The sequence below is a fragment of the Mandrillus leucophaeus genome, unplaced genomic scaffold (genome assembly GCF_000951045.1).
Source record: "Mandrillus leucophaeus isolate KB7577 unplaced genomic scaffold, Mleu.le_1.0 Scaffold6, whole genome shotgun sequence".
NCBI lineage: Eukaryota > Metazoa > Chordata > Mammalia > Primates > Cercopithecidae > Mandrillus > Mandrillus leucophaeus.
Genome location: NW_012106474.1, coordinates 4,759,505 through 4,781,993, shown reverse-complemented (window position 1 = coordinate 4,781,993; position 22,489 = coordinate 4,759,505). Strand labels below are relative to the sequence as shown.

Sequence of the window (22,489 nt, the reverse complement as noted above, 5' to 3'; positions counted from 1 at the left end):
GGCCCTGGAGCGCGGCCCCAGCGTCTCTTCCTCAGACTCGGGCATGATCCGCGGCGGGAAAGCAGCGCATCCAGCCCAAGCCTGGGGGTCACAGAGCTTGTGTGACTGAGAACGTTTCGGAAGGCGTTTCTGGCCTTTGCACCTGCCCGCCCGGCTCGTTGGCTTGCTTGTGTTTGTTGCTGGCTAAATGTGAGCTTGTTGTGAAAATTGTCTTGAAATGGTAATTTCTTGTTCCTTAACTTTTTTTTAAAGGCTGAACTCCGAGCAGCTGTGTTTTTAGCCCTAGAGGAGCAAGAAAAAGTAGAGGTATGAAGTTTCCAGATTTTAACATGGTTGTGTTCGTTAATACTTAATTTCTCGTTCATTAAAAACCGTCTTAAAAATAGTTTATAGTAATGTATAGCTAGGGATAATTTTGAACTGTTGAGGATTATATTACTATTGAGAGAGAGCCAAAATTATTCTTTTTTCGTATAGTTTTTGAATTTGGGGGTAATCTTAAAGTTAAGGTACCGCAGTAACTCTGATACCAATGCTAAATCTGAAACGAAAGTTCATAGGAGTTTCTTGAAGAAATGGTTCCATTGTCAATGTGTTAAGTGCAGGTTCACTCAGATCTTTTAATAAGCTGATATGTTATTAATTCCTATGAAAACGGGGTATGTAGTATGCAACTTTTCCCAAAATTATCTGACCACTCAATTATTTTGACAATGAAAAAGACAGTGATTATTTTAAAAGTGCAACCACTTCTCTATGTTTACGTGGGTAATTTAACTTTTTCTGAGTCCCACCAACCATCCTGAGTAAATATTCTGGAATTTGTCAACAAGAATAGAACCATCATCAAAGTCTTAAACTCTTGCTTTATGACATATCAGTCTCCTGCCCTCTCACTTCGTTAGACCTGTATACCTAATCTCTAATTTCATCAAAATCTTCAGTTATTTGCCCTTTCCATGTCTGTGCAGGCGTCAGTCTTCTCTTGGTGGCGTTTTGTTCTGGACCCTATGGGTCTGGACCCCTAATTACCTTGCCTTACAGTCATACGGGGTCTGGAAGACATCTCAATGATCATTTAACCCAGCAAACTAACTCTCTTCCCATTTTACACATATGTGCTCCTGGAGAAGAGTCAGTCAACCTTGTGGATTGCTGATGTTGCAAATTGGCAGGTACCAACCTGGTTAGGTCCTGAGCAGGCCCAGCAGCTCTCTTCTTCACCCTACCTGTGCAGTAGCCTTCTGTGTCACCCCTGCTTCCTTCTCTCTGAATACTTGGTCTTGTCGCTTCCTCCACAGGGAAGGTAGAAGCCATTAGATCCTAACTTTATGTCCTTCTCTCCTATCCCTCAATCTATTGCTCACCTGTGAAAATGTTTACCCGTGTCTATATTTATCTGTACCTCTTTCCTTACTGCTTTAGAAGAGGCTCTGTCCTGTCTAAGAATAATCATTCTGTCTTCTGTATACTTTCAAGTCTTTAATTATTTACTGTGTCTTTGACCCCATCCTTTTCTGGTGGCTTTTCTTTTGAGCATGAAAACATGTTTAAATAACTATTAGGAGTAAACTGTTTTCCTTTACTTACATTCTGCTTTTAATACCACTGTGGTTTTTTTCCTTCACAACCTGGTTTGGTTTGCTTTGCTTTGGTTTTTTTGAGACAAGGTCTTACTCCTTTGCCTAGGCGGGAGTGCAGTGGTGCAGTCATAGCTCACTGCAGCCTCAGCTCCCTGGGCTTGATTTTTCCACCTCAGCCTCTGGAGTAGCTGGGACTACAGGCGTGCACAACCGCATTTTAAAAGAATGTTCATGCTTATTCCATTTATTATATCCTGGGCTGCCCTTAGTCCCTTAAAATCTTTTTTTTTTTTTTTTTTTTTGAAACAGAGTCTCACTCAGTCTCCCAGGCTGGAGTGCAGTGGCGCAATCTTGGCTCACTGGAACTTCTGCCCCCTGGGTGGGGTTCAAGCGATTCTCCTGCCTCAGCCTCCCGAGTAGCTGGGATTACAGGCACTTGCTATCGTGTCTGGCTAATTTTTTTGGTATTTTTAGTAGAGATGGGGTTTCACCATCTTGGCCAGGCTGGTCTTGAACTCCTGACCTCGTGATCCACCCACCTCAGCCTCCCAAAGTGCTGGGATTACAGGCGTGAGCCACCGCGCCCGGCCAATCCCTTAAAATCTTAAATCTACCACTACCACCCTAAGTAGTTTCTTTTGTTGCAGTCAAGAGGAGTCTCCTAATTGTGAGCATATTTTAGTTCCTACCTATCCTAGTTGATGATTGTGGCATTTGACATTCTTTTTTTTTTTTTTCTTTTTTTGAGACAAAGTCTCACCCTGTCACCCAGACTGGAGTGCAGTGGCACGATCATGGCTCACTGAAACCTCAGCCTCCTGCCTCAGCTTTCCAAGTCACTGGAACTACAAGCATGCACCATCACTCCCAGCTAGTTTTTTTAAAAAATTTTTTTCGTATAGATGGGGTCTCTCCTTTTACCCAGGCTGGTCTCGAACTCCTGGTTCAAGCATTCCTCCCACCTCAAACTCCGAAAGTGCTGGGATTATAGGTGTAAGCCACCACGCTAGGCCTGTAATTGACATTCTTGATTCCTCCTTCTTGAAAACGTCCTTGACCTTTGAGACCTTTTTCTGTTCTGTTTTTCTTTTTTTGACCACTCCTTGGTTTGTTTAGCATGATCTTTTTCCTGTACACCTTACTGAGACTTATCCACAGTTGTCATTCTGTACTCTCTCACAGATTGACCTTATTCATCCAGTAACTTCAGCCATGTAACTTTCATGCATATTTCTCTCCTGAGCTTCAGACCTGTATGTTAAACTGCCCACTATATTATGCCCTTAATAGGACCATCATTTATCTGGCAAGAAATCTAAGCGTTTCTTAAGCCTTGCTCTTCTTACTTCCTGCTCAGTCATCACCTGGCTCTGTGTGTGTCAGGTGTGTATCTGAAGTGTCCCCAAGGGAGTGCTCTGCTGCCTCCTTTGTGCTTGTTTTTTCTTTTCCAGATTGCTTTATCCCCTTCCTATGTGCCAGCCTCCCTTTCTGTGGTGTCCCTCACCATCTCCTTGAAGTCATTTTTCCACATTGCTCCTAGACTGGCTGTTTATAGTACACATTTGATCTTGTCCCTCCATTCTCTTTAAATATTTCAGTTGACTTAATATCTTAGAATTCCCTAAACCAGCCTACCAACTACCTTTATGAGCTCTCCTCTCCTTGTCTTTTATTTTAACAACTTTATTGAGGTATAATTGACCTACAATAAAGTTAAAGTATTTAATATGTACAGTTTGATTTTTTTAATAGTTAATTTATGCAGCTGTGAAATGATCACCACAATCAAGGTACTGCACATATCCATAACCTTCAAAAGTTTTCCTTGTGCCCCTTTTGTAACCCTCTCCTCCACCCCAAACCTTTTTAAGAATTGTATAAATGGAATCATGTAGTATGTGCTCTTTGTTTTGGTCTGGTTTCTTCAACATAATGCATTTGAAATTCATTCATATTGTAGTATGTATTAATAAATCATTTCATTAATACAGTGTATAGATACGACAGTTTAGCGATTACCTGTTGACAGACATTTAGGCTGTTTCCAGTTTTTGAGTATTACAAGTAAGGCTTCTGTGAACAGTCATGTACAAGTCTTTGCTTGGATCTGTGATTTCTCTTGAGAAAATAAGTAGGGGTGAAGTGACTAGGTCACATGCTAGGAATATTTGTGACTTTTAAGAAACACAACCAAATTGCTGTCCAAACTCATTATGCCATTTTGTATTCCCATCAGCAGTGTATGAGGCTGCCACTGTAGCAGCAATTAATGTGGTCTTAAGGAAGCTTACCATGTGCCACCTATTGTAGCCTGTTCTCAGCAACACTCAGAGCCTTGATGGTCTAGAAGTATTTTTTCCATACTTATTCAAATGTATAATTACAAAAATACGTTGGCCTATGGGCCACATAAGATCATCTCACATTTCATGGATAAACTGGGAATTACAAGTTATAATTAAATTCCTGTTCATAATAAGTATGCTATAAATGGTAGATACCTGAGATGACAAAATATCAAACTTCATATATTTGAAATAATAAACAGTTGTTGACATTTAATTTTATTTCACACAGGTATTTGAAAATATTTTCAAAAGTTTATAAAATATTTAAAATTAAAAGTAAATACAAATCATATATGGTTTTGTTATATTAACTTTGAGAAATTACTAAATAGCACAAAGTAAGTCCTGTAGTAATTAACAGTTATAGAATGGATTTTGTAATACCATAATTTTATCGATGAAAACGTTAAACTTTATATTTTGTAGTTGTTTTTAGGGTAAACACAGGACACTTAACCTTTTTTTTTTTTTTTTTTAACAGAACAAAACTCCTTTAGTCAATGAGAGCCTGAAAAAGTTTTTAAATACCAAAGACGGTAAGATGTTCAGCTTGTTCTTGTTTATCTATCTCTGAATTTTTGAATCTTGATACCATTTGGGAGAAATCAGGAATTTCAGGGAGTTTTTTTAAGTCTGCAATTCTTACAGGTCTTCATTTTAAAATAATATTTCATTGTACAACAATTGTGTTGCTATTACATATTTTCATACTTGGGATGTTGCTTAAAGCCAGTTTTACTACAAAAAGCCAATATTAACTATTAAAAAGCGAAACACTGAAATCTATGAGATGACTATCTTACAGTTAGTTAACAGACTGATGATCCCAGTGAAAAAATTAGGAGATTGAGATTTTCATTACTTAATCATGTTATTCAAAGAAGAAATTTGTAACTTAAAAAATTTAGAAACCTTTCTTCCTTAATTTAGTGTATCTATTTCATAATGTTAATTTAAAAAATTCGGTTTTTAAAGGTTTGCTTACTTACCTTTTTCTTGATCTTTATAGGTCGTTTAGTGGCTAGTCTTGTTGCAGAATTTCTTCAGTTTTTTAACCTTGACTTTACTTTGGCTGTTTTTCAACCTGAAACTAGCACAGTAAGAATAATGATTTTTACATCTATCCTTTGAAACCTTCTTTGATACAAATGAGTTAATATTAAGCTGAAAGTTAATAGAATTTGACAACTGATAGTTTTTTACATTTAGATTATTTTTGGTAGTTGATTATCTGTTTTTCTTAAAAGCCATATGAGCTTTCAGATAGCTGGCACAAGTGTTGCTGCTTTGTGTTACTTGAAAGCTTGCTAATAAAAGTGTTACTGTAGGGTTAATTTTGATACGATGTTAGATTGCACCTGTTAATGAAAACTTTGAAAGTAGAGGCTCTGTAAAAGAAATAGGCATAATTTTTTAAAATAGACATTTCATTCATTAGTAAGACGGTCTCTGAGTTTAAAGATGTATTTAAACTCTGAAAATATTTTCTTTACTCTTAAAATAACTTATGCTATTTTTTTGTGCACTTGCATCTTTTCTAGCTGCAAGGTCTCGAAGGTCGAGAGAATTTAGCTCGAGATTTAGGTATAATTGAAGCAGAAGGTACTGTGGGTGGACCCTTATTATTAGAAGTGATCAGGCGCTGTCAACAGAAAGAAAAAGGGCCAACCACTGGGGAAGTAAGTAGAATTCTGTGTTATCTTTTTCTATTTTAATTATTGGCTCCTTAGTTTAGCAATGCAGATTAGTGCATATATGGTAAATTAAGGTTTTCATACTGGAAGATATTCCTTAAAAACGAAATGAAATGCATTCAGATTGTATCAATGCAAATTTTAATGAAAATTAGGAATGTGCTGACTCTTGATTCTGTGGCACATCTGTTCTGGTTTTTGATCCTCAGGAGTGTTGGGTCATGAGCTAAACTGTCTGGAACAAATCCCAACTCCTCGTTGCCTCGCTTGATCCTCCATTCATTTCATACTGTGTATGAAGTGGGCTCTACCAGGCCCTACCTCAGTGTTCTGAGACTTCTCTGCATAAGCCAACAGAAGCACTCAACTTGCTGTTATTTTTATTAAAACATCTTAGTTAAATATAAAAGGGCTGATTTATAGGATAGTTAATTTTTGGACTTAAAGGCCTCTTTAAGCTTAAAACTAAGCTGTTGATTTTGCTTTAAACTGTTTAGAAACAGTTCAAACTTATACTTTTTTGATTAGTAGTACTTTTCATACTCAACCTTTTTTTTAGAAATCGTGCTAATGAGATTAATGATCTAATTTTTATTTTCATACATTAATTTTACATAAAGATACTCTGTTTTATAGATATAGGTAACATCTGTAACTGTTACAGATATTTGATTAAATGTGATCTTTTAGTCCAATTTATAGGTAAGAATGTGGAGGGCTATATAGGTTTCCTACTTATTTTCTTTGGTGAATCTCAGAGGATACTTTCTATTAGAATTTTTGAAAATTGATAAAGCTTGCCTGAGTACTAATATATATAAGGCATGGTAAATAGACTTCGTGGGTACCATAAGATAAAATATAAGAAACTTCTATGTCTCTGAAGAGCGCAAAGCTATTTAACATAAAATGTGCTCAGATAAGGAAGTTAACATTTAAATAACAGTTTAAGATTATGGAGGAATTGTCATTTAACACATTATTTGCAAACATATTATGAATAGTTTAGAGGAGGAAGCAATTGTCACATGCCAAAATTTTATTGAAGTCAATTTTAAAGTGAGAGTAGGATGTCAGTTGTGGGGCGAGGATTGGGAAGGGTGTTCCGAGAAGTTGGAACAGTGCCAGCCAAGTGTGGGAGCAGGAGAGCATAGCCAGATCCCGGGCTGGCTGGGAGTGAGGCGGCTCGCCCAGAGCACAAGGTGTCACTTCAGCTTGTGCATATAATTTCATTCCTTCATTTATCAATATTCAGCAAGCTTTTATTGTGTGCTTATTTGATAGATACTGTGCTGGGACTAGGCAATCAAAAACAAACTAAAGAACCCAGTCTCCTGGGGCCAGCAATCTGTAGGTCTTGATGACCTCTGTTGGCTCTCCCCACTTGGCTTCTGTGCCCCTGAAGAACTCTCTTCTCTTTCTAACTGGCCTTTCATTTTCTTTTCTGTTTAGTAGTTGTGCTTTGGCTCACCTCATTGCAGTGGTGTTTATGCACATTTTTGTGTCTAGATTGATCTTTCTTCCTTAACATACCACTAGCATGGACTCTGGAACCAGGTTACTTGGGTGAAACCCCAGCTCTGCTACATTCTAGCTGTGTGAGCCTGCAGTCACTCAGCCTCCGTGTGCCCAGGTTCCTTATCTGCAACACGGAGATCACAGAAGTATCGTGCCTACAGGTCTGGAGGGGGTCTGAGGAAGCAAGATGTGTGAAGCTTTGAGCACAGTGCTTGGCACGGAGGACTCTGTGTGTCATTATAGTAGGCATCAGTGGATTCAATTAACTGCGAATTGAAAATATTTGGATTGGCTGAGCGCGGTGGCTCATGCCTGTAATCCCAGCACTTTGGGAGGCCAAGGCAGGCGAATTATGACGTCAAGAGATGGAGACCATCCTGGCCAACATGGTGAGACCCCGTCTCTACTAAAAATAGAAAAATTAGCTGGGCACGATGTTGTGCGCCTGTAGTCCCAGCTACTTGGGAGGCTGAGGCAGAATTGCTTGAACCCAGGAGGTGGAGGTTGCAGTGAGCCGAGGTCGTGCCACTGCACTGCAGCCTGGCGACAGAGCGAGACTCCATCTCACAGAAAAATGTTTGGATACAATACAACAAAAGAATGCAAATCTAGTATAAAACTATTTTTATAGCATTTACATTGTAGTAGATATAAGTTATTTAGACATGATTTGAAGTACATAAGTTATATGCAAATATGTCATTTCACATAAGGGACTTGAGCATCCTTGGATTTTGGTGTCCACAGTGGAGTCCTACAACCAATCCCCTGTGGATACTGAGGGATGACTGTATTAGTATTACTGTTTCTTGTTATTGTATGGATGACTGTTTAAGTTCGGTGTAGTCTGCCTAAGTCCAGCTCAGTCCTTTATCCGAGCTCCAAACTAGAATTTCCAGCTCTTCACAAAACATACCTCCCTGGATAACCCAATAGTACATTCGAATCCTGTGTGGAAAAACTTACTTTCTTCTCTTTACCTCTAAAAAAGTAAAAACATAAAGACAAAAACAAATCCCACCTTACTCCCTGCAAATAACCCTCTTCCAGTTCTTCCTGCTCACTTCTCTGTTTTCATTGATTCTATTCCTATGACTCCTTGGTTTCATCCCAAGGAGCCGACTTTCACATGTGCTCTAGATTCAGTTATTCTGTCAGGAAGGATTCACTCTCCACCTTGCACCCGGTAGCTTTGGTAACAGGCTGTGGAAGAAAGAGTAATTGCTGGAGGGCTTTCTCTTCTCTGCTGGATAAGATGTGTACCTGAAAATGACACCCAGTAGCATTCCTGTGTAGTGGGTGTGATGTGAAAATGGACACAGAATCGCTGTTCTTCAGTACTCCATTCTGACTCGTGGATTTGAGGCCTCCCCTGAAGTTTGCCTTGACTTTTTTGTAGCTGTGATTCTGTCAAATAGACCCAGGATAGGAATTCTGTATCCTCAAAAGGTAGTTGTTTTACTCCCCCAAGTTGCTGAACCACTAAGTTGGGCATCTCATCTCCATTTTTTGCTAGTTTTCCCTTCCTAATATCTGGGTATTTAATTTTAATAGTTTGTGTGTATGTATATAAACAAATAGATAAAATATTTAAAATAGAGACCTCAAAGATGTATGTTTTGGCTCTTCATTATTTATTAGTGTTTTCTATTACTTTGGAAGAAAACCTGTCATTTATAATGAAATAAAAAATTAGAGCTTTTATTAGCTTTTGACTTTGGCTATAGAAAACTAGCTATAGGTTAAGTTCACTGAACTAAATTACTGATTTTTTACCACAACTGCATTTAAACCACCTCCAGAATTAGGTTGCTGTGCCCCACCCGCTTTAATGTGACTTTGGTTTGATTGTATTGGATGCTCCCCAGCCGTAGGTAATTAAAGCCCTTTCTTGTTTTCTGAGCCCCTCGGATCATTTTCATCTCCTTCAGCACCTCTACCATGTAGGTCCTTATGTCTGTCCAGGATCATTTCTTCCTAAAGGTTCTCATGCTTTCAGCCTGTCATTCACTGTTGCAGAATTATTTTTAAACTTCAGCCCTTCCTCTGTTCCTTTCTTCTGTGCGATTGTAGTGGCTGTGCGCTGCCGACTCAGGAGTCCCAGATTCTTCAGCCCTTATGAAATGTTCTGTGTGATGTGGCCTTAACCTTTCTTTCTAGCCTTATGCCTTTTTTTTTTTCTCTTTTGAGACGGAGTCTCGCTCTGTTGCCCAGGCTGGAGTGCAGCGGCGCGATCTCGTCTCACTGCCAGCTCCACCTCCCAGGTTCATGACATTCTCCTGCCTCAGCCTCCTGAGTAGCTGGGACTATAGGCGGCCACCATCAAACCTGGCTAATTTTTTTTTTATGTATTTTTAGTAGAGACGGGGTTTCACTGTGTTAGCCAGGATGGTCTCAATCTCCTGACCATGTGATCTGCCCGCCTTGGCTTCCCAAAGTGTTGGGATTACAGGCGTGAGCCACCACGCCCAGCCGGCATAGTGATTTTTAACATACTGTTCACAGTCAGTGGAAGCCTTTGAAAATTTGAACAGGAATACCCATTTGGAAGATTTGTAGAGGTTGGATTGGTAAAATATGGAGAAGTTAGCAGACTAGAAGGAGGTGAAACACGTAAGAAGGCAAATCTAGACAAGAATGGTAGCAGTAAGAATAGAAATAAGTGGACATATAGGCTGGGCATGGTGGCTCACACCTGTAATTCCAGTACTTTGGGAGGCTGACGCAGGCGAATCACTTGAGGCCGGGAGTTTGAGACCAGCCTGGCCAACATGGCGAAACCCTGTCTCTATTAAAAATATAAAAATTAATGTCAGGCACGGTGGCTCATGCCTGTAATCCCAGCGCTTTGGGAGGACAAGACGGGTGGATCACCTGGTTCAGGAGTTCGAGACCAGCCTGGCCAACGTGGTGGAACTCCATCTCTGCTAATATCCAAAAAAAATTGGCCAGGTGTGATGGCTCACACCTGTAATCCCACTTTGGGAGGCTGAGGCGGGCAGATCATTTGAGATCAGACTGGCCAACATAGTGAAACCCTGTCTCTACTAAAAATACAGAAATTAGCTGGGCATGGTGGCGTGCACCTGTAGTCCCAGCTCCTCGGGAGGACGAGGCAGGAGAATTGCGTGAACCTGGGAGGTGGAGGTTGTGGTGAGCCGAGATCACGCCACTGCACTCCACAGAGCAAGACTGTCTCAAAATAAATAAATAAATAAATAAATAAATAAATAAATAAATAAATAAAACAAGAAATTAGCTGGGCATGGTACTCGGGAGGCTGAGGCAAGAGAATCGCTTGAACCTGGCAGTCAGAGGTTGCAGTGAGCCAAGATCTCACCATTGCACTCTAACCTGGGCAACAAGAATGAAATTCCGTCTCAAAAAAAAAAAAAAAAAAAAAGTCGGATGTGGTGATGCATTCCTGTAATCCCAGCTACTTGAGAGGCTGAGGTGGGAGGACCACTTGAATCTGGGAGGCGGAGATTGCAGTGAGCCGAGATTCACCACTGCATTCCAGCCTGGGTGACTGAGACCCTGTTTCAAAAAAAAAAGAAAGATTAAGAAAGAAAGAAAAAGAAATGAATAGATTAAGATGACCTTTTAAGAATCAACAAGACTTGGTAAACTAATATTTTGGCATGGGGCAGGGTCATAGAAGGCAATATGAGAAAAGAAAAGCTCTCAAAGGCCAGTTTAAGGATTTTAGCCTAGAAGAAGATAGTATCACCACCAGAAATAGTGGGACTGAAGAGGGAGAACTGAAGTTATGAAGAGCAGCACATTTTCCTATTTAAAAAGTTACTGTCAGTCATAAAAGGATTTTTGTAACAAACAGCCAATAGTTAATATGTACACAGTGTCATAGAGCTTGTGCTGGTAGTGGATGAATTGTAGGAAGTGATTTTCATTTAAGAAACATTTTAAAAACCTCCTCCTTTGCGTTAACCACAGTGCTCAGAACCCTGTGGTGACAGGGCACTGGGCAGCAGACACAGATGACTCCTGTGGAAGCCGGGCTAGAACAGGTGTGGAAGTAGAAAAGTGGAAGAGTGTACTACTATTTGAAGGGGTAAAGTATTTTTAATGAAAATTGTTGTTTAGTATTTTTTTTTGAGATAAAATGAAGTAGGGAAACAAATTCAAGGAGGGCAAAAAGTAGATCTTAGAGAATTACAGGATATTATTTGTCTGGAGAATAGGGAGAAGGGAAGTGAGGAAGTAGATGCTGGAATGGTAGACCTGGGACAGATTTCAGTGGAGACAGTATCCTGTTCAAAGTGAATGAATGAAACATTTTGCAGGTAATTAGAATCTAGGGATATGTAGAAGGTTTTTGAGGGGGTAAAATTAGAGGAAAATCTAAAAAGAATGGTTACTTTAATAAAGAAGAAATAAAATACCAACATTGTATAGTATTTCTAAATGCTAAAATTCTATTGGAGTGTAGTTGGTATATTCGTGTTTTATTTTTAAATGTATTTTAATTTTAAACTAAAATATTTTAGGGTGCACTAGATCTATCTGATGTACATCCTCCACCAAAGTCACCAGAGGGAAAAACAAGTGCACAGACAACACCAAGTAAGGTGAGTGAGCTGCAGAAGCCAGAAGTCATGTCTGGACTCCACTCCAGAGGGCTCTGCTCTTCTCTCTCTAGTCTTTCTTGTTACAAGTTGTATTGTTTTATAACACATGGGCTCTTTAGTTTCTTGAAGATGCTTTTTTTCCATTAAGTATACATTTAAAAAAATTTTTTTTTTGGCTTTGTTGGTGGTGGTTTGACATTTGTATCATAGAAAGGAATGTGCTGGTAAGTAACAGAATCAGAATATTTGGATTTATTTGGTACTTTGGACATTTTTCTCCTATTAACAAGGGGATTTACTTACTTTTCATTTATAAATTCCTAGCTTGAGAATATTAAGCTAGGAATATGTATTACAGGATATAATATTGAATGAATATTTTAGACTTCTAGATGGGTGATGAGATTCAGAATTGTAAATCATGATGGTTTTTAATATACATGGGCTGTTTTGATAGAATTTCTAAGAAAATGTATGTACTTTGGTTACATTTATGTGTGTATGCATGTGTGCATCTGTCTGTGTGTTTATGAGTTGTTAAAAGTAAGACTTGATTTCAGAGGTTAAGCATAAAGAAAAAAATGAGCTGTACACTTTGAATTTAAGATCCAGGATATGTAGGAATGGATAGAAAGATGATTGTCAGGAAATTTGTTTTCTCAAGAGTATAGCTTGAATTGGTAGTCCCAGGCGGTCTTATCAAAGGATAGGTTTGGGTCTGTCTTAGTCTGTTCAGGCTGCCAAGTACCGTAGATTGGGCAGCTTACAAACAACACATTTTTTCTCACAGTTCTGGAGGCTGGAAGTCCAAGATCACGGCATCACTGTGGTTAGGTCTGGTGAGGTCCCTCTTCTAGGTTGCAGAGAGCTGCCTTCTCGTTGTGTCCTCATGTGGTGGAAAGAGGGTGAGAGAGCTCTCTGGGGTCAAGGCCCTAATCCCATTCACAAAGGCTTCACCCTCATGATCTGCTCACCCCTCAAAGGCTCCACCTTCTGATACCATCACATCGAGGGTTAGGATTTCAACATAGGAGCTAGCAGTTTGTGGACTACACAAACCTGCAGTCCATGACAGGTCAGGTTTGTATTCTTTGACTTTCCCTTTGATTTTCATCCCATAAGAACAGAGTGATGCTGTGGAATCCATTCCAAAAGATGAGGCCCCCATGTGGGTTTATGGTGGTGGATCAACTCTCAGATATAGTTGCATCTTTTTAAATAGATGAAATTCCAGAACGTAGTGATTATACTACAAGATTCCTTTCTTTTTTAAATGTCTAGGCACAGAACATTGCTGAACGATTGCTGTTATTTTTCGCTTGTTCTTTGATGTTGTTGCTCCTTTTATTTAAGTTTGGAAAACTAAAGGAATTTTATACTTTATTTCTAACCAAGGGAACAACTATTGTATTGTTCATAGTTGCTCCTTCTGAGATTTCTAGTTTGTGTAGGGAAGGCATTTTTAAAAATTTTTTTTTTCCTAAATACTCAGGAAGCTATAACCCCAAAGACAGAATAAGGTCATGAGTAAGTTTTTAAAATTTCTTTAAATTAATTGCAAATAAAACAGCCTATGTAAGTAAGCTTTACTTTTCATGAAAATATCTGGCTTTAGAAAAATTAAAATTAATGAATATTCCAAAATACTTATCAGTACCTATAGCATTTGACTATTTGGAAGCTCTTTTTAGCAAATTATTACTGTGTTTAAAGCAAATTAGCAATCCTAACCTTCTACATATAGGGTATGTCTTCTGGGTAAAATATTAAAGTCTGTTTTACGTACTCTTATTCTCTCTACATACATTTTAAGATCTAAGAATTAAAATGAGAATCTCAGTGTTTTAGGTCAGTCAGGAAATGATGCTGTGAGTTTTTCCAGAGAAGTGGGGACTGTCCTGAGGCTGCTTTAGAGAACAGCGTTTGTCCTAACAGCTGTCTCTGCTTCTCCTGCTGCCATCCCGTTGTTCTAGTTGAGTCCCCATTTCTCAGTTGGCCTCATAAACCCTCTTCAGAAACACCCTAGATAGTCCTTGTGTAGGGTTGCGTCTGTTCAAAGATAAACCCTTATTTTGACATGTAAAATGCAATTTCTGTAGTACTAAAGGACCTGGATTTGGGATCCAGTACTTTCCCTACCCTCTTCTTGCTAGCTACCTCCTACTGGCACCTAATCAGCCTTGAGGGCCCATGGGGAATGCTAGAAACTCTCCAAGAGTAGCGTCCACCCAACCTTTAGGAACCAGCTTTGTGTGCTCCTGAGAAAGATCAGATGAGGTCAGGACAAGTCTTCAAGGAAGTTTCCTAGGAACTCAAGTGAGGCTTATTTAGTATGCTGCTAAAATGTAGCATGAAAGAGGTGATTCTCCACCCAGTAGAAGCTGAGCAGGTGGAGGCTACAGTATCTGTGTTTGACCTAGTAACTATTGGAAACAGTAAACATGAGGTAGATCACTTTAGGAATAGAGTTAAGAAAGGACCAAAAAAGCAGGCCTCACAGAACATATTCACTAGATGTTGCACTTCTGAGACATTTTTCAATAGGCATCTTTGTTTGGTAATGAGTTAATTTATTTTTAAAGATTTCTATTTTGTGGTAAAATCTCATTTTATTCTCATGCTCAGATACCAAGGTATAAAGGACAAGGTAAGAAGAAGACAAGCGGGCAGAAGGCTGGTGACAAGGTAACACTCATGAGGGCAGAGGAGAAAAGCAGCCTGTGGGCATCAGGTCTCAACTCTGGGGCCTCCTGGAGTGCTGGGCTCCTGTCAGGTTGGGTTCTCAGTTTTCTTATGAAATGTCACTTGAGGCTGGGCACGGTGGCTAACGCCTGTAATCCCAGCACTTTGGGAGGCCAAGGCGGGCGGATCACTTAAGGTCAGGAGTTCGAGACCATCCTGGCCAACTTGGTGAAACCCCGCCTCTACTAAAATACAAAAATTAGCCGGTGGTGGTGGCACATGCCTGTAATCCCAGCTACTCGGAAGGCTGAGGCAGGGGAATCGCTTTAACCTAGGAAGCGAGGTTGCAGTGAGCTGAAATCGTGCCATTGCACTCTAGCATGGGTGACAGAGTGAGACTCTGTCTAAAAACACAAAACAGTAAGGATGGCATGAAATAAAAAGTAAATTTCACTGTCAGCTTTTATCCAGGTGAAAATCATACTGTCGAATCTTCAAACCATGCTCTCAGTTTTACTTTGAAAATTCCTGTTTTGTTGGCAATTAAAAAAGAGTTGAAAATATGGATTTTTCTTTTGAATGGATGATTAAACACATATTTTTAACATTGATTTTTATCTGAGGAAAATAGAACATCAAACTATTTTTTGGATAAGTTCTCATTGATAAATTAAAAATTAAACTTATTTCCTCCAAGACATTTTTGTGTTCTGTCATTTTTCAGACAATTGCACTTTCGTGACCCTTTATTCAGGGCCCCTGCTCACAGTAGACTGCTGGGGGCCAGTGCTGCATACCACCAAGGCCTTGGCTGCTTTTTCCTCCTCCCCTAAAGATCGCAAAAATTGACTAATCTGGTAGATTAGCTGCTTATGAAATTTAAATATTAGAAGTTTTAGAAACATTATCAGTACAGTTTTTACATCTACTTAGGATAAGACAAAATGTTTAATTTTTAGTTCTGTGAGATTCATTAGTCCTATGTTGAACTTCGGTTATGTATAGATATTTTCACTAAGTTGAAAATCTTCAAAATTAAAGCTTTTTAAAAATTCCACCTGTTGTGTTAGCTGGCTTTAGTTCTAATAGTTTCAAAGGTAAATTCCTACTATTGTATTCTCTTTGTTCACACTGTTCTTTATGCGTTATTAAACAAGAAGATGCTCTAAAATAATGATTAAGTTGGTTTTTTTTTTTAATATTTACATAGTGAAAGTTATTGTGTGTCAGTGCTTTGGGCAACACATGTAACAGTTCTCACTTAAGGAGTTTATAGTTTAATTGGAGAGATGAGACATATCTTAAGTAAGATATAAAACTTCTTAATAGATTTTAAAAATCAATTTCTTGGACTTTTCTAAAATTTAAAAGCATATTTTATAGTATTAAGCGTTTATAATCTTATTGCTGTTGTGGGTTTTAAACAACTTAAACATTTTCAAGAAGTTTATACATAGAGCCTAGGCGTATTAAGAGATGTGGTTTTCACTTTGTGTGATGTGATATAACTGTGATGGGCCAGACTTTTGCTTTTGCTGTATTTTGGGCAGAGTGTAGTGTGTGCCCTGACTTGAGAGGGGACTGAAGAACCTAGATGGGCCCATATCCCAGGATTTAGTCTGTAATTTGGGTCTCTTCTATTTCATTGTTACGTTCCTGAAGGCCAGGATGCTTCCTCAATTACTTGGAAATCTTTCTCCCTGTACATTTCTGATCTGGTTTCTGAACTGCCTTGTGAGAAGTCTGTATTGTAGCCTGTGTAGCCTATTGCCAGCCTTACTTATATGGGTAAGCCCTTAGCTCTTTGTTCCCCTGCCTTTCTGCTTTGCCTTGTGCATGCAGTAAGTTCCTAGCAGCCTTAACATTCTCAACATCTTAATTATCCAGATGCTATGTTGCATGTGGTTGAGGCTGTACACAGCAAGACTCCAGATGGAGCCATCCACATGGTAGGTGAGTGGCGCCTCCCAAGGTGTGCAAAGCCATTGTGGGAGCCCCGCCTGTCCTGCATTCGTGAACTGGGCATGCAATGCAGGAAGGCCAAGGGTACCGCTGCTCCCGGAACTCTGGAGCACTGATCAGGAGTGTCGCATGTGTCCAGTTGCTTTCGAATGCAGGAGGGGGCAAGTACTAGTGGTTCATTCAGAGACCCTGGGCACTTTCTTCAGGGAAGCTATATTCATATGATAAATAAACTTTAAAAAATCATTAATATGTACAGTTAGAATTGATTTGTAGGGTTTTTGAACTGATGTAACTTGGGCAAAACTGAAGTTCTTATTTTTGTTGTTGCTGAGAGACAATAAAGATAAAAATAAAGGTTACAGATAAAAGATTTGGCATATAAGGAGTATAAATATGAAATGGGAGGGCAATTTTTAAATGAATTAATAATTTTGAAATATATATTAACACTTGTTGACTTCCAAAGTATCATCTGTGATAATTTATCTCATTGTATACCATTTAGTTGTACCAAACATCCTAATTGTTTGAAAAAAAAAAAAAGTATCAGAAAATTATAACAGACTTTTGATAGGCCCTACTAGCTTAGATTTTTACCATTTGGAAATGTTGAGTAAGATTTATATTTTTTTGTTTTTAATATTTAGAATTAGTTGCTCTTTATCATTATACTAAATGTAATATGGAAGATCATCCTTTCTTCTGACAAATAGTTTTCAGGTGTCTTTTTCTTTTTAGAGACAAGGTCTCACTCTGTTGCCTAGGCTGGAGTGCATTGATGTGATCATGGCTCACCACAGTCTTGTCCTCCTGAGGTCAAGTGCCCACTTTAGCCTCTTGGGTAGCTAGGACAACAGGTGCATGCCAGCACACCTGGCTAATTTTTTTAAAAATGTTTTTATGTAGAGGCAGGGGTCTTGCTCTGGTTGCGCATTCTGATCCTCAACTGTGGGTCTCAAGTGATGCTCCTGCCTCAGCCTCCCAAAGTGCTGGGATTACAGGCATGAGCCACCGTGCCTGGCCCAGTTTTCAGGTGTTTTAAAACTCATATGTATTGAGATGCTTTTTCACATCACATGTAGGTTTTGGGGCATATGTTTTTGTATCTTTGGCACTCAACCTCAGGATTTTCCAAACCAGATGTTATCATTCCCTATCACACTCCCACACCATCCTGAATGAATGGATTCTTGGATACATGAATGTTCCCACACTTAGCCCTTCCGTTTCTGCCTGGTCAGCTCTGTAATCCTAACCATTCGAGATTCTAGACTTGACATCTTGGCACCACTTGTTAACTGAACTCCATGAGCTGCTGGTTGGGTAGGGTGGGAGGGCTGAGGATGTAGAAAGTAGAAAAACTATTTATAGGGTCGTCTTTAAATCTGACTCCTAAAGCTAGAAAATCATGGTTCTATTGTGATCTGTAGGAATTACAGATTGTTTATAGATGGAAAGGATAGAGTTTCTCTAGAAGCAGTTGAGTTTTTAGAAAGGTTTGTTTTGTGGTCCTGGAATTTTACAGTATTTACTTTTCTAGGTGAGCAAATTAAACTTTCAAAATATATGTCTGTTAGAACTGTAGTAAAATTACTTCTCTAAATAATTCATTAGTAAGTCATGGATCAGAAACTGTCGTTGGCAGGGAGGAAGGTGGGGGACAGAGGCATGGGTGGGGAAGAGAATTAAATACAGGCAGTCCTCATATCTGCAGGTTTCACATGCTTTGTTTTCACACCTGCAGATTCAACCATGTGTAGATGGAAAATGGTTAATAATACAAATTTTATTTATTTATTTATTTTTATTTATTTTGTTTTTGAGATGGAGTCTCTCTCTGTTGCCCAGACTGGAGGGCAGTGGCATGATCTCGGCTGGCTGCCAGCTCTGTCTCCTGGGTTCACGCCATTCTCCTACCTCAGCCTCCGGAGTAGCTGGGACTACAGGCACCTGCCACCACGCCCGGCTAATTTTTTGTATTTTTAGTAGAGATGGGATTTCATTGTGTTAGCCAGGATGGTCTCGATCTCCTGACCTCGTGATCCACCTGCCCTGGCCTCCCAAAGTGCTGGGATTACAGGTGTGAGGCCCCACACCTGGCCAATAATAATACAAATTTTAAAATAATGGTATACAACTGTCTACATAACATTACATTTATTAGGTATTACAAGTAATCTAGAGATGATTTAAAGCATATGGGAGGATGTGTGTAGGCTATATGCAAATACTATAGCATTTTATATGAGGGACTTGAGCATCCTCAGACTTTGGTGTCTGCAGGGGTCCTGGGTACTGAGGGACAACTGTATTGCATGAATTCTTTGAATACTTTTGCAACACCATAGTGTTTATTTGACTGATGTTTCTCCTACATGAACTGTTTGGAAAAAATTCTTTTTTTTTTTTTTTTCAGGTTCTTAAGACAGTCTGGTGATACGATTCAGTTTTTGACTACTGAAAAATTAAGGTTTTTCACTGTGAAACTTCTGTAGTGCTGCCTTTTTGTTAGTCCAGAAATGATTGGCTTCTTTATTATATGAGTGTACTGTTGGGTAATTTAAATGTATACTAAAGCTTTCTTATGGCTGCACTGTAATTTCCCATAGTGCTTATTATTAGTCTTGAGCTCCAGCTAAGAGAACTTAATGACCGTTGTAGTGCTGTGCAATAGGTCCTTCACTTTTATGAAAAGACAAAACTTGTTTTAGTTTTTTGTTATAAATAAGTTGATTTGTTTCCTAGGGCTGATGTAATATAAGTACCAATATTGGGTGGCTTGAAACAACACATGTATTGTGTCACAGTTCTAGAGGCTTAAAAATGTGAAATCAAGGTGCCAGGAGGGGCGTGGCTCCTGTTCTAGCTCTGGTGGCTGCTAGACTCACATGCTGTTTGGCTTGTAGATGGATTACTGCAGTCTTTGCCTCCATCTTCACATGGACTTCTCCCTGTGTTTCTCTGTGTCTCTTCCCCCTAACAAGGATAGCAGTCATTGGGTTAGGACCTAGGCCCACCCTACTCCTGAATGGGCTCATCTTAACTAAATACATCTGCAGTGACACTTTCCAAATAAGGTCACAGTCTGAAGTACTGGGAGTTAGGGGTTTCAACGTATTTCATTTGTGGGATACAGTTTGACCCATAACTTCTGTGCTTGTCCAGAGAATGAATTCTAAGGCATTGCCATGATTGTGTGTGTGTGTGTGTGTGTGTGTGTGTGTGTGTGTGTTTGAGATGGATTCTCTCTCTGTTGCCAGGCTGCAGTGCAGTGGTGCAATCGCGGCTCACTGCAACCTCCAACTTCCTGGTTCAAGCGATTCTCCTGCCTCAGCTTCCTGAGTAGCTGGGATTACAGCAGGTTCCACGACACCCAGCTAATTTTTGTATTTTTAGTAGAGACGGGGTTTCACTGTGTTGGCCAGGATGGTTTCGGATTTCCTGACCTTGTGATCTGCCTACCTCAGCCTCCTAAAGTGCTGGGACTACAGGCATGAGCCACCGGGCCCAGCCAGTGTATATACTTTTTATTTATTTATTTATTTTTATTGATTTATTTTTTTGAGATGGAGTCTCACTCTGTCACCAGGATGGAGTGCAGTGGTGTGATCTCGGCTCACTGCAGCCTCCGCCTCCTGGGTTCAAGCGATTCTCCTGCCTCAGCCTCCTGAGTAGCTGGGACTACAGGTGTGTGCCACCATGCCCAGCTAATTTTTTTTTTTTTTTTGTATTTTTAGTAGAGACGGGGTTTCACCATGTTGGCCAGGATGGTCTCAATCTGTTGACCTCGTGCCCGCCTCGGCCTCCCAAAGTGCTGGGATTACAGGTGTGAGCCGCCATGCCTGGCCTTGTATTTTTTAAATCGTTATTTCTTGTTTTTTAAACAATACTTAACCTTAGTTATTTAGCTTCATTTTGAATCTTCAACTTAGCTAAATCCAGGTGATATAAAACTCAAGTAACTGAAGTTAATGTACGTAACATAAGTTCGTCTTAACTCATGATAAAGGTTTTTAAAGCAGATTCCAGGGTATACATACGTATACAGATGGTCCCCAATGTTACAACGGTTTGATTTATGCTTTTTCGACTTTATGATGGTACAAAAGTGATATACATTAAGTAGATACCATACATTGAGTTTTGATCTTTTCCCAGGACAGTAATTGGTGGTACGATTCTCTCTTGGGGCCGGGCAGTGACCTTGAGCCATGGCTTCCAGTCAGCCACGTGGTCATGAATGTCCAACATTTTTTGGATGTTGTGTTTTTGCACTTCATCATGTCTATGAAGTGCCCATATTCAACTTTGTGATATTTTCACTTGACAGTTTATCAGGTAAGGCCTTTTGTGGTTTGAGCATCTGTGTACACGCATACATCTGCTGTATACTTGGAGGAACCATTGAAACTACTCTCAACGTTTTCAGTACTTTGGTTTTAGTCTGCAAAATGTGTTGATGACAAATATTTCTCCTCTTTGTGTAGATTTTTTAAGTAGTGAAGTTTATTTGGAATTAAGTTTAGTGAATTCATTAATAACCTAGTTGGGTAATGATCTTTTGGCAAAAATGAGCCATAGTTATAAAGCAGTAACATGTTACTGTGTGGTTTAGAACTTGATTTTGAGAGCAGTTCCAAAGCAGATTGTTTCAGAATTTATTTTTACTTCCTGGATTAAGAGAACGATATTTTTAAAACAAAATAATTATGTTATGTTTACAAGTATGTGTTGTGTAATATAGTAATTCTCTGTAAAACTTGTCTTCCTAAAACTGGTCTTTCTGTCCATAGCAGGAATATTGGTCAAACCTGTCAAAAAATAATCATGGATGCCTATCAGTTGTTCAGCTTTGATATTAGATAGTTCATTATGTGGATTTAAGTTACGTTGGCAGTGTGAATTCTTGGGGAAATCAGCATAATTATTGTTTCTCATAATGTTGCTTTACATTTACATTTTTCAGTTTCTTTCATGCCAGTTATTCTTTGGCACTTTCTCATGAGTGTTTAGAAGGGGAATCTGTCATAGCCACAGGCTCTGTCATTGTCCATATGTTTAAATGTCACATCAGGGTATTTATTTCCAAATGCATATTCTTTTAAATAAATCCATTATTAATGTAAAAATCAGAAATTACAACTGGTGTGAATTACATACTTTTCGATATTTGATAATACCAGGAAAACGTCAAGTAAGTTGTTAGGAAATTTTTGAAAGTTTCTGCCTCTTTGAAAATATGTTGTCTAAAATTATAACTTGGTATTTATTTTTTCAGACATCTCTTTATAATCATTAATTTATATTAATAAAATGGAATGTATAGCTCTCTAGAAGGCACTAAATTTTCACAGCATGTATCTTGCCTACTGTCAACTAGTCAAGACCTCTACCTGGTGTAAAGATGTAAACGTATATCATAAGACATGCATAATGCATTCTATTGTACCCATATGAAAAGTGAAACCATCCTTCAAGAGCATCTTGTTTGATGATGTCTAACCCAAACTTTGGTCACCATGCTTCAGTAGTTACTACTCTTTAATTCTTTCTCCGCCATCCATCCCTTCTTTCTTAACTCCTAGATATAATTTGGTCTGAAAAATACGAATCTAGTTCAATTCTTGAGGAAACTCATGCCTAGGAAATTAATTTACTTAAGATTATATGGGCCGGGCACGGTGGCTCACGGCTCATACCTATAATCCCAGCACTTTGGGAGGCCAAGGCGAGTGAATCACTTGAGGTCAGGAGTTCGAGACCAACCGGGCCAACACGCTGAAACCCCATTTCTACTAAAAATACAAAAATTAGCCGAGCGTAGTAGCACACGCCTGAAATCCCAGCTACTTAGGAGGCTGAGGCAGGAGAATTGCTTGAACATGGCAGGCAGAGGTTGCAGTTAGCGCATTTAGCCCAGATCGCCCCACTGTACTCTAGCCTGGGTGACAGAGCGAGACTCTGTCTCAAAAAAAAAAAAAAAAAAAAAAAAATTTATAAGACTGGTTATAGTTGGTGCCTGTAATCTCATAAACTCAGCTACTTGGGAGACTGAGGCAGGAGGATTGCTTGAGCCCAGGAGTTTTAAGACCAGCCTGGGTGACATAGTG

The 22,489-nt window shown here is 39.2% G+C and overlaps 1 protein-coding gene across 1 annotated transcript in view; it reads left to right on the top strand.

Moving 5' to 3' along the window:
- Positions 1–252: 252 nt before the first annotated feature.
- FGFR1OP (FGFR1 oncogene partner) overlaps positions 253–22,489 on the top strand; it is a 43,201-nt gene continuing 20,964 nt past the window's right edge. Inside the window, exons 1-6 of the mRNA XM_011999628.1 lie at positions 253–306; positions 4,413–4,467; positions 4,941–5,029; positions 5,473–5,610; positions 11,652–11,732; positions 14,358–14,417. The gene's annotated coding sequence lies outside the window, so the exon portion shown is untranslated. The remainder of the gene's footprint in view (positions 307–4,412; positions 4,468–4,940; positions 5,030–5,472; positions 5,611–11,651; positions 11,733–14,357; positions 14,418–22,489) is intronic.